Raw genomic sequence first — 8,914 nt, forward strand, 5'->3', positions numbered from 1 at the left:
AGATAGATAGATGTATTCAACAGCAGGCAATCCTACTACAATTCCACTGAAGGTCAAAAAGATAAATGTTTGTAACAGGGTATTAAAAGGTTGGGATAATTTTATGATGTGTAGGTAACACAAGCTAAGACAATGATAAAGATAATCAAATCTCATGCATGAAAAGGCAAAAGCTAATTGCCGACAAGGTCAGGTGGAGCTTTACCTCTGTTTTGATTTAGCTGAGCATGAAGCCATATTAAACACACAAAGTTGTTTCTCACAGTACAGAAATCAGCCCCAATAGCCACTAATAAAGAGATCTTTAGATACGAAAAGAGTCCTACCATGACTAGCAACTATTATTTAATGAGTACATACTATGTTCCCAGGCTCAGTGCTAAGCATTTTATTCATGTGAATTTATTTAATTTTCACTAGAAACCTATTAGGTGGTTATCACTGATATCCTTACTTTTTCAGATAAAACCAAGACTTGGAAAAAATTGAAGTTCCCAAGGTCACATACTCAATACAAAGAAATGGGTTCCAAGTCAGGTCTATTTGGCTACAAAGTTGGTATTTTTTTAACCAGGTACATAATTCATACAGCATCAGAAATCATAACTAATTTTATGCCAAGTATACTGTTAGTGATCAATGTTGTCTCTAATAAAACCTCTCCATTTTGCACATGGAGGGCTGAAATAGGGCTGGTTATTACTTTCCTTGGGTTATCTAGAAAGCAGTAGCTTGCATGAATTAAGTCTTTCTGCTCACTGGACTCCAGTCAAAACATATATTCTTTCTTTTGACTGACTTCTGCCAGCAATTAATTTATATCCTCAAGAAAATAATCTGATTGCCTTATCTTAGATTGTATAGCAGAAAATGCTATTATTAGATAAGATATTCTACAGAACTATGAAAAATCTCTATTCCAGAGAATTTAACTTGATTCTATCTTCTGAAAGTGAGTCTAACAGGTTAGCTAAATTTTGGGTGAATCAGAACTTGATGGTCAGCATATATCATCCTGGCTCTTCATCCTAACACAAGAATCAGGGACAAGATGTTTTGACTACCACTTCTCATATGAGTCTTATCATAATGAGAGCATCTCTGCAGCTAGAGACATGTCTCTCCCCTCAAGAAAGAAGAAAAAAGCTTTTGTATTCTGTGGAGCAAACTTTAGCAAAACCTTAGATAGAATATTTAATTTACTCTTTCTGAGACTTGTCTTTGCATTTTGAGTAAGAACAATAAAACCAAGTTCAGAATGATAGGGAGGATTCATCTACATAAATAATCAAGGATGACACATGATACATAGTAAAACAATTTGCTTTTATTTCCTTCTTTTATTTAGTAAAGAATTTTGAATTTGCTTATGAAAATGATCTCAAAAATGTTACCTCTTCCTCCTTCCTCTGATCAGGTGAAGAAAAATCTTTACAGCAATTTGGAGACTGTAAAGGACTTTCAAAATGAACACCTTTGAAATATTTGAGTTTGCCAATAGAGAACAATTTAGCAACATCTAAAAACTTAAAAATTCAAATACTATTTGATCTAGCAGTTCCATCTATGGGAATATGACCTACAGATAAGTAATATATGTACAAGGCTATTCATCACAGCATTAATTTCAAAAAGGAAGGAATTTTTAAAATGTAAATGTCCATCAATAGAGGATTGGTTATATAAATTATGATATAAATTATGATGCACAGTAATCAATACAAGGGAAAATATACAACTAGACAAAATTCCAGGATATATATATATATATATATATATATATATATATATACACTTTTTCTTCAGTTGTAGATAAATGCAATATGTTTATTTATTTTATGTGGTGCTGAGGATCTAACCCAGTGCCTAACACGTGCAAGGCAAGCGCTTCACCATTGAGCCACAACTCCAGCCCCCAGAATATATATATATTTTAAGTATGATACTCTTCATGAATTTGCATGTCATCCTTGCACAGGGGCCATGCTAATCTTCTCTTTATTATTCCAATTTTAGTATATGTGCTGCTTAAGCAAGCACTCAGAATATATTTTAATGGAGAAAAGTAGAGTATAGAATATTATAGCCAGATATAGTAGCACACACCAGTAATCCCAGTGATTCGGGAGGCTGAGGCAAGAGGATCACAAGTTCAAAGCCAGCCTCAGCAACTTAGCAAGGCCCTAAGCAATTCAGTGAGACCCTGTCTTAAAATATAAAAAGTGAAAGGGATGTGGTCAGTGGTAAAAAGACTCCTGGGTTAAATCCCTGGTACTAAAAACAAAACAAAATAAAAACCCAAAGAACATTATGTATAATATACTTCCTTAATATGCCAAAGGAGGAAAGATAAATATATATTAATATTACTTCAATATTCATAAAGAAATTAAAAGATAGGCAAAAAATGTGTGGTTCTGGCTGGAAGGGTGGATGAAACTGAATCCAAGGGTAAGATGGGTGGGGAGATTTTACTCTATTTCACATTTTTTTTAATGGCAAACTTTAATAGATGTTTTAAATGTTCAAAAATATTTTAACTGGACTTTTATCTGCTTCCTTCCACTAATGCCCTTCAATCTCACACAACTTCTAATAGACAAATGGATATATTGAGCCAGAATCTTCCATATTTTTTTACATAAAGACCATCGTCCCATCTTGGAGACAGAGCTACTGCACCCATGCCTGTTTATATTCTTTCAATTTTGGTCACTATTTTCATATTCTTATGCTTTTCCATCAGGACAACATGGTAGCCAATCACAGGTGGAATGGTTGTACCACGGCTTTAAGCGAAACTAACAACACATGCCATGTGCCCTTCACATGGTCTTCAGGCAAACTCATGACACTTAATTGGACTGTGAATCACATTACTGAATTTTTTTTGATTCCAGGGATTGAACCCAGAGACACTTTAACCACTGAGCCACATCCCCAGCCCTTTTAAAAATTTTATTTAGAGACAGGATCTGGCTAAGTTGCTTAGGGCCTCACTAAGTTGCTGAGGCTCAATTTGAACTTGTTATCCTCCTGCCTCAGCCTCCCAAGTCACTGGAATTACAGGGATGTGCCTCCACACCCAGCTAAGAATGTCAATTTTAACCATAACTTAAAGATCTTCCAGCAATAAATTATATATAAATTCTATCAAACATTTGAGGAAAAAATAACAATCTGAAACTCACAAACTAGAAGAGGAGTGAACACTTCACAACTCTTTTTATCAGGCCAGGATTACTCTGATACAAAAACCTAGCAAAGGCATTTTGGGAAAAGAAAATACAGGCCAATATCCCTCATGCCTACAAATGCCAAAATCTTCAACAAAATATAGATGGTCTCTGACCTAAGGATAGTTTGACTTAATATTTTTTTTTTATTTTGTGATGGTACAAAAAAAAGCCTATACATTCAGTAGAAACCATACTTAGAATTTTGGATTTTGATCTTTTCCTGTGATGGCAATATGCAGTATAATGCAATAGTCTTCTGTAGTGTTGGGCAGCAGTAAGGAATCTCAGCTCCCAATCGGCCATATGATTATGAGGGGAGATATGGGACATTCTGCAGTGGACCACGTTGCTAATCTGGAATGGTCAGTAGGTTAGAAACAGTAGATGCATTTTCAACTTACAATGGATTTATCAATATATTGACCCCATCTGTATTAGTAAGTTGAATCTAGAAATACATAAAAAATTCTATGCCAGGCATGATGGCTCACACCTGTAATCCTAGAGACTCTGGAGGCTGAGGCAGGAGAATTGCAAATTCAAGACCAGCCTCAGTAACTTAATGAGGCCCTAAGCAACTTAACAAGATCCTGTCTCAAAATCAAAAATAAATAAGGACTAAGGATGTAGTTCAGTTGAGTGCCCCTGGGTTCAATCCCTAGTACCAAAAGAGGGGGAGGGGGATTCAATATTCAATTATTAATCCATTCAATCACTGTAGTTTACCACATTAACACAAATATAAATCCAATGATCATCATAACAAATATACAACAATTTTTGGTATGAAAAACACTCAGAAAATTATGAATAGAAAGGAAACTCTTCAATTTGTAAAGGCTGTCTATGAAAAACATACACCTGTATTAATATATTGAAATTCTTTTTTTTTTAATAAAGGTATCTATGAAAAAATGCAGCATGTATTAATATATTAACACTTTGTCTCTAAGATCAGGAAGAAGGCAATGGTTCTCCGGCTGCTTCTGTTAAAGCTAGTACAGAATGTTTTGGTACAATTAACCTACAAAAAGATATAAGCATAGGGCTGGGGATGTGGCTCAAGTGGTAGCGCGCTCGCCTCGCATGTGTGCGGCCCAGGTTCGATCCTCAGCACCACATACCAACAAAGATGTTGTGTCTGCCGAGAACTAGAAAATAAATATTAAAAATTCTCTCTCTCTCTCTCCTCTCTCACTCTCTCTTTAAAAAAAAGATATAAGCATAAAAGTTGAACAGGATAAAATAAAAGTCTTAATTTACAGATGAGTTCACCATCTACACTGAAAATCAAAAGCAATCCATTTTTTAGAAAACTAATTACTAAGTGAAGTTAGTAAGATTATATCGTACACGTCAATATAAAAAATTAATTATATTTCTGTATACTAGCAACAATCAGAAAATTATACTTTGAAATGCATTTTTTATACAAATTGACAATCTAATTCTAAAATTTACATGGAATTTCTAAGGTCTTAGAATAATCAAAACAACAGTTACAAAAAAGAAAACTAAATTGAAAAATTCATATCACCTGATCTCAAGATTTACTATAAACCTGCAGTAATTAAGACAAAAGTGGCAAAATAATTCAAAAGAGAAAGAAGAATTCCTGCAACAAATTGTTCTGGACTAAATGTATATTGTATAAAAAGTTAAATAAAAATCAACCCCTGGGGTGGGGGATATATCTCAGTTGGTAGAGTGCTTGCCTTGCAATGCACAAGGCCCTGGGTTCAAACCCCAGCACTAAAAAAAAAAAAAAAAAAAAAAAAAAAAAAAAAAAAAAAAAAAAAAAAAAGACATGACCAGAAAATTATGACTCACATTATTAAAATTAACAAACGAATTTAAAACACTTCAAATGACCTTGGGGAGGAATTAAAAAGGCAGATGACTGGATAAAAATATCTGATGAAGATATTAAATCAAAAATTTATAAATTGTCACTGAAATGCACAGTTAAAATGATTAAATCATACACTTTATGTTATACATGTTTCTTGCAATAAAAGGTAAAATATATAAAGCACTTTTAAAACATCGATAAAAGGGTAAAATGTGCAAAAATTTGAACAGACATCTCACAAAAGAAGATATTCAAATGGCCAATAAGTACATGAAAAAAATGTTCAACTGCCAGGTGTGATGGTAAGAAGATATACAAATGGCCAATAAGTACATGAAAAAAAGATGTTCAACTGCCAGGTGTGATGGTGCACGCCTGTAATTCCAACAGCTTGGGAGGCTGAGGCAGGAGGATCACAAGTTCAAAGCCATCCTCAGCAACTTAGTGATGCCCTAAGCAACCTTGGGAGCCCCTGTCTCTAAATAAAAAAATACAAAATAGGGCTAGGGATGTGGCCACTGGATAGAGTGTCCCTGAGTTCGATCTCTGGTATCCCTGCACCCCCTCCCCCCAAAAAAAGTAAAATGGGCTGGAAATGTGCCTCAGTGGTTAAGCATGCCTGAGGTCTATCCCTGGTATAAAGAAAAGAAAATAGTTCAACTAAATTAATCAATGAGGAAACACACATTAAAACCGCAGTGCATTATCCTTGTAAAGTGGCTAAAATTAAAAAGACCAACAATTCCAAGTGTTTATGAGCTTGTGGAGAAACTCTCATGATCTGCCAATGGGAATGCAAAATTGGCTACTTAGAAAACATTTTAGGAGCTTCTTTAAAAATTAAACACAGACTGGTGGTGTAGCTCAGTGGTAAAGCATATGCTTAGTATGCATAAGGCCCTGGGTCCAATCCCTACCAACCAGAAAAAAAGGAAGAAAGAAAGGAAGTTAAACATGCAACTAACTCAAGTTTCACACCTTCAATGCTATGAACACTTTAGGCCTGATATAGTCTTTGCTGTGAGGAGTGTCCCAGGCACTGTAGGATATTCAACAGTATTCCTGGCCTCTACCTACTAGATGCTACTACCTACTGTAGCACCCTCACAGTCATGACTAGAAGAAATATCCTCTAACATTGGTAAATGTCCCAGAGGACCAAACTGCCTCCTGTTACTTTGGAATTTTAGAAAACAGATGCATTGAACTGCATATTTGTGTCCCAACAAAATTCTATGTTGAAATCCTAACCTCCAATATAATGGTGTGAGGAAGTGAGGCATTTAAGTCATTAAGGTGGTATATCCTCAGGAATGGAATTAGTGCTTTTATAAGAGGGAATCCAGAGAGCTCTTGTCCTCTTTCCACCATGTTAGAATACATGAAAATATTAGCAGTCAACAACCCAGAAAAATGACCTCACCTTGCTCTTGCTCTGTTGGCACCTTGCTCTTGGCCTTCCACTCTCCAGAACAATGAGAAAGAAATGTTGTTTAAGTCACTTAGTCTGAGGGACATTATTACAGCAACCTGAACTAGGACAGAGACTTTTGCACAAGTATTCCTGTGAATTATAGTCTGGGGCTGGGGATCTAGCTCAGTTGGTACAGTGCTTGCCTCGAAAGCACCAGGCCCTGGGTTCAATCCCCAGCACCACACACACACACACACACACAAAAAAAAAAAAAAAAGTTTAAATTTTAGTCTGAATAACTAAAAAATGCTGGAAACATCCCAAATCTCCCTCAAAAGCTAAGTGGATGAACAGATTTTAGTAACTCCATACAATGAAATAATGAGTATATTTTTTCACTTTTCTCACTTGTCACCCCTCCCAAATCCCATGCCAAAATGAAATTTCCATGAGAAAAAACATGGCCAGTTTTCTTCATCAGTGTGTGTGCAATATTACATTGGTGCCTGGAACATTGCAAATACTTATTAATTACTGAATGAGTGGATCAGCTGTAGCCAATGGTATGACTTTAGTAAATGCTTCTGTCTCCTACTGGACTTTGTGCCCTCTCCTTCCTCTGCCTAGAAGCTTAGTGGTTCTCTAAGTCTGTGGACCTCTTGCAGTCTATAAGGTCAAAAGAATTTTCAGGGCTGGGGTTGTGGCTCACCGGTAGTAGAGTGCTTGCCTAGCAGGAGCAAGACCCTAGGTTCAATCAAACCCTCAGCACCACATAAAAATAAAATAAGTGAAATAAAGGTAATTTTTTAAAAAAAGAATTTTCATAATAGCAGTAGGACATTTGCATTTTTTAACCATATTGACATTGGCCCCAATGGTGGGTAAAACAGTGGTGGGTAAAGCCACTGGTGCTAGTACATGAATTAAGGCAGGGGCAACCATCTACACTACAAGTTGTTATATTATTCAGTTGTAGTTTTATTTAAAAAATACCAGTGTCACTTGATATCTCAGCTGAAAGACCATAAGCAATTAGTTTTATTAAATCTTGACCCTGGACTAGATATCATTTTTATAGTCTATATTACAAAATGGGAAATAGGCACAAAGTACTTTGCATAGCAATGTTGAGTGGCCATGCCCAGGATGGGGAGGTGTCATGGGATGGTTTGAGTTGCAAGATGATCCAGAGGCTCTTCTCATAAAATAAAGTATAGAAGTAAACAATCAGAATTTTGGAAAATCTGTATCCACCATGGGGAGTTCAACAACTTCCACCATTTAACATCTATTATGATAAGATTAATGGTCATTATTTTATATGTGATATTTTTGTATTAACATGTTAACATTTGGAAGATCTGCAAAAGCTAATGATCTATCTCCCCAACTACTCCATGCATGATATTAAAAAATTATCAAAGTACAAAGTAGATCAATGTATTGTAATGGGCTTACAAAAAGTTGACTGATAAAACAAAATTTTCGAATCTACAGGACCACTTTAAAAAAACTGACCCTTGTTCAGTTTTGATATAATATCAAAAAAGAATGTTCACAGCTCTCTGAAAGGCTTCTTTTCCACTGAGGCAAGGCTAGAGTTTCTTCTTGTATTTCCACCAAAACAACACAGTTAAATAAACTGAATACAAAAACTGGAGAAAAACAACTGGATTAAGCCTCAACCTTACAGAGATTTGCAGAAATATAAAGCAATACCATTCTTCTCATTATTTATTTGTTTTAGAAAACATAATTATTTTCATAGAAAATGGTAACATGCAAGGAGTTTATTGATTTCTTTTTAAGGACAATAATAATATTTTTTTTCAATTTGAATTTTGAATACATGCAAATCTTTGTCTAGGCTGGGGACAGAACATGAGGAAAGGGTGTTCTAAGTCAAGGAAGTGATTCTAACTGTGAGTGGGAAAAGACCCTGTAGGAGTGCACCTGGGCTTGCCTTCTAACATTTAGGGATCAGGAAGACATTCCGAAGAAGTCTAGGGAGTGAAGGCTCAAGATATAAGGTGAGATAAGAAGAGGAAGGAGCAGTGACCCCTGCATTAATGCAGGTCTTTGGAGATCCCAAGGGAATGGAGTACAATTTCATGGGCTCATTTTGTATACTCCTCAGGATGCCATGCACTTCATGGCAAAAGCCCTGGTGGTATCTAACATTGTGTGCCATAAGTTTGTATCATTCAGGCCAATTTCCTGGCTGAGTCCCTCAAGACACAGGAACTGAAGTCCAACAGCTCAATGGCACAAGCCATGAAGGGCATTACCAAGGCCATGGGTACCATGAACAAAGGTGTATGCCTCTCCCAATCACCCTTAACACTCCCACTGATATTGAGGGACCAAACTCACCTTCCCCTAATTCCAGCTGAAATTGCCCCAAATCCA

General features: G+C 35.9%; 1 non-coding gene across 1 annotated transcript; it reads right to left on the reverse strand.

Moving 5' to 3' along the window:
* Positions 1–1,933: 1,933 nt before the first annotated feature.
* LOC144256303 (U6 spliceosomal RNA) lies at positions 1,934–2,040 on the reverse strand. The gene has a single exon (XR_013344075.1). It is a non-coding gene; the product is annotated as a U6 spliceosomal RNA (small nuclear RNA).
* Between the last annotated feature and the right edge of the window lie 6,874 nt (positions 2,041–8,914).

Source organism: Urocitellus parryii, chromosome 7, assembly GCF_045843805.1.
Source record: "Urocitellus parryii isolate mUroPar1 chromosome 7, mUroPar1.hap1, whole genome shotgun sequence".
Lineage (NCBI taxonomy): Eukaryota > Metazoa > Chordata > Mammalia > Rodentia > Sciuridae > Urocitellus > Urocitellus parryii.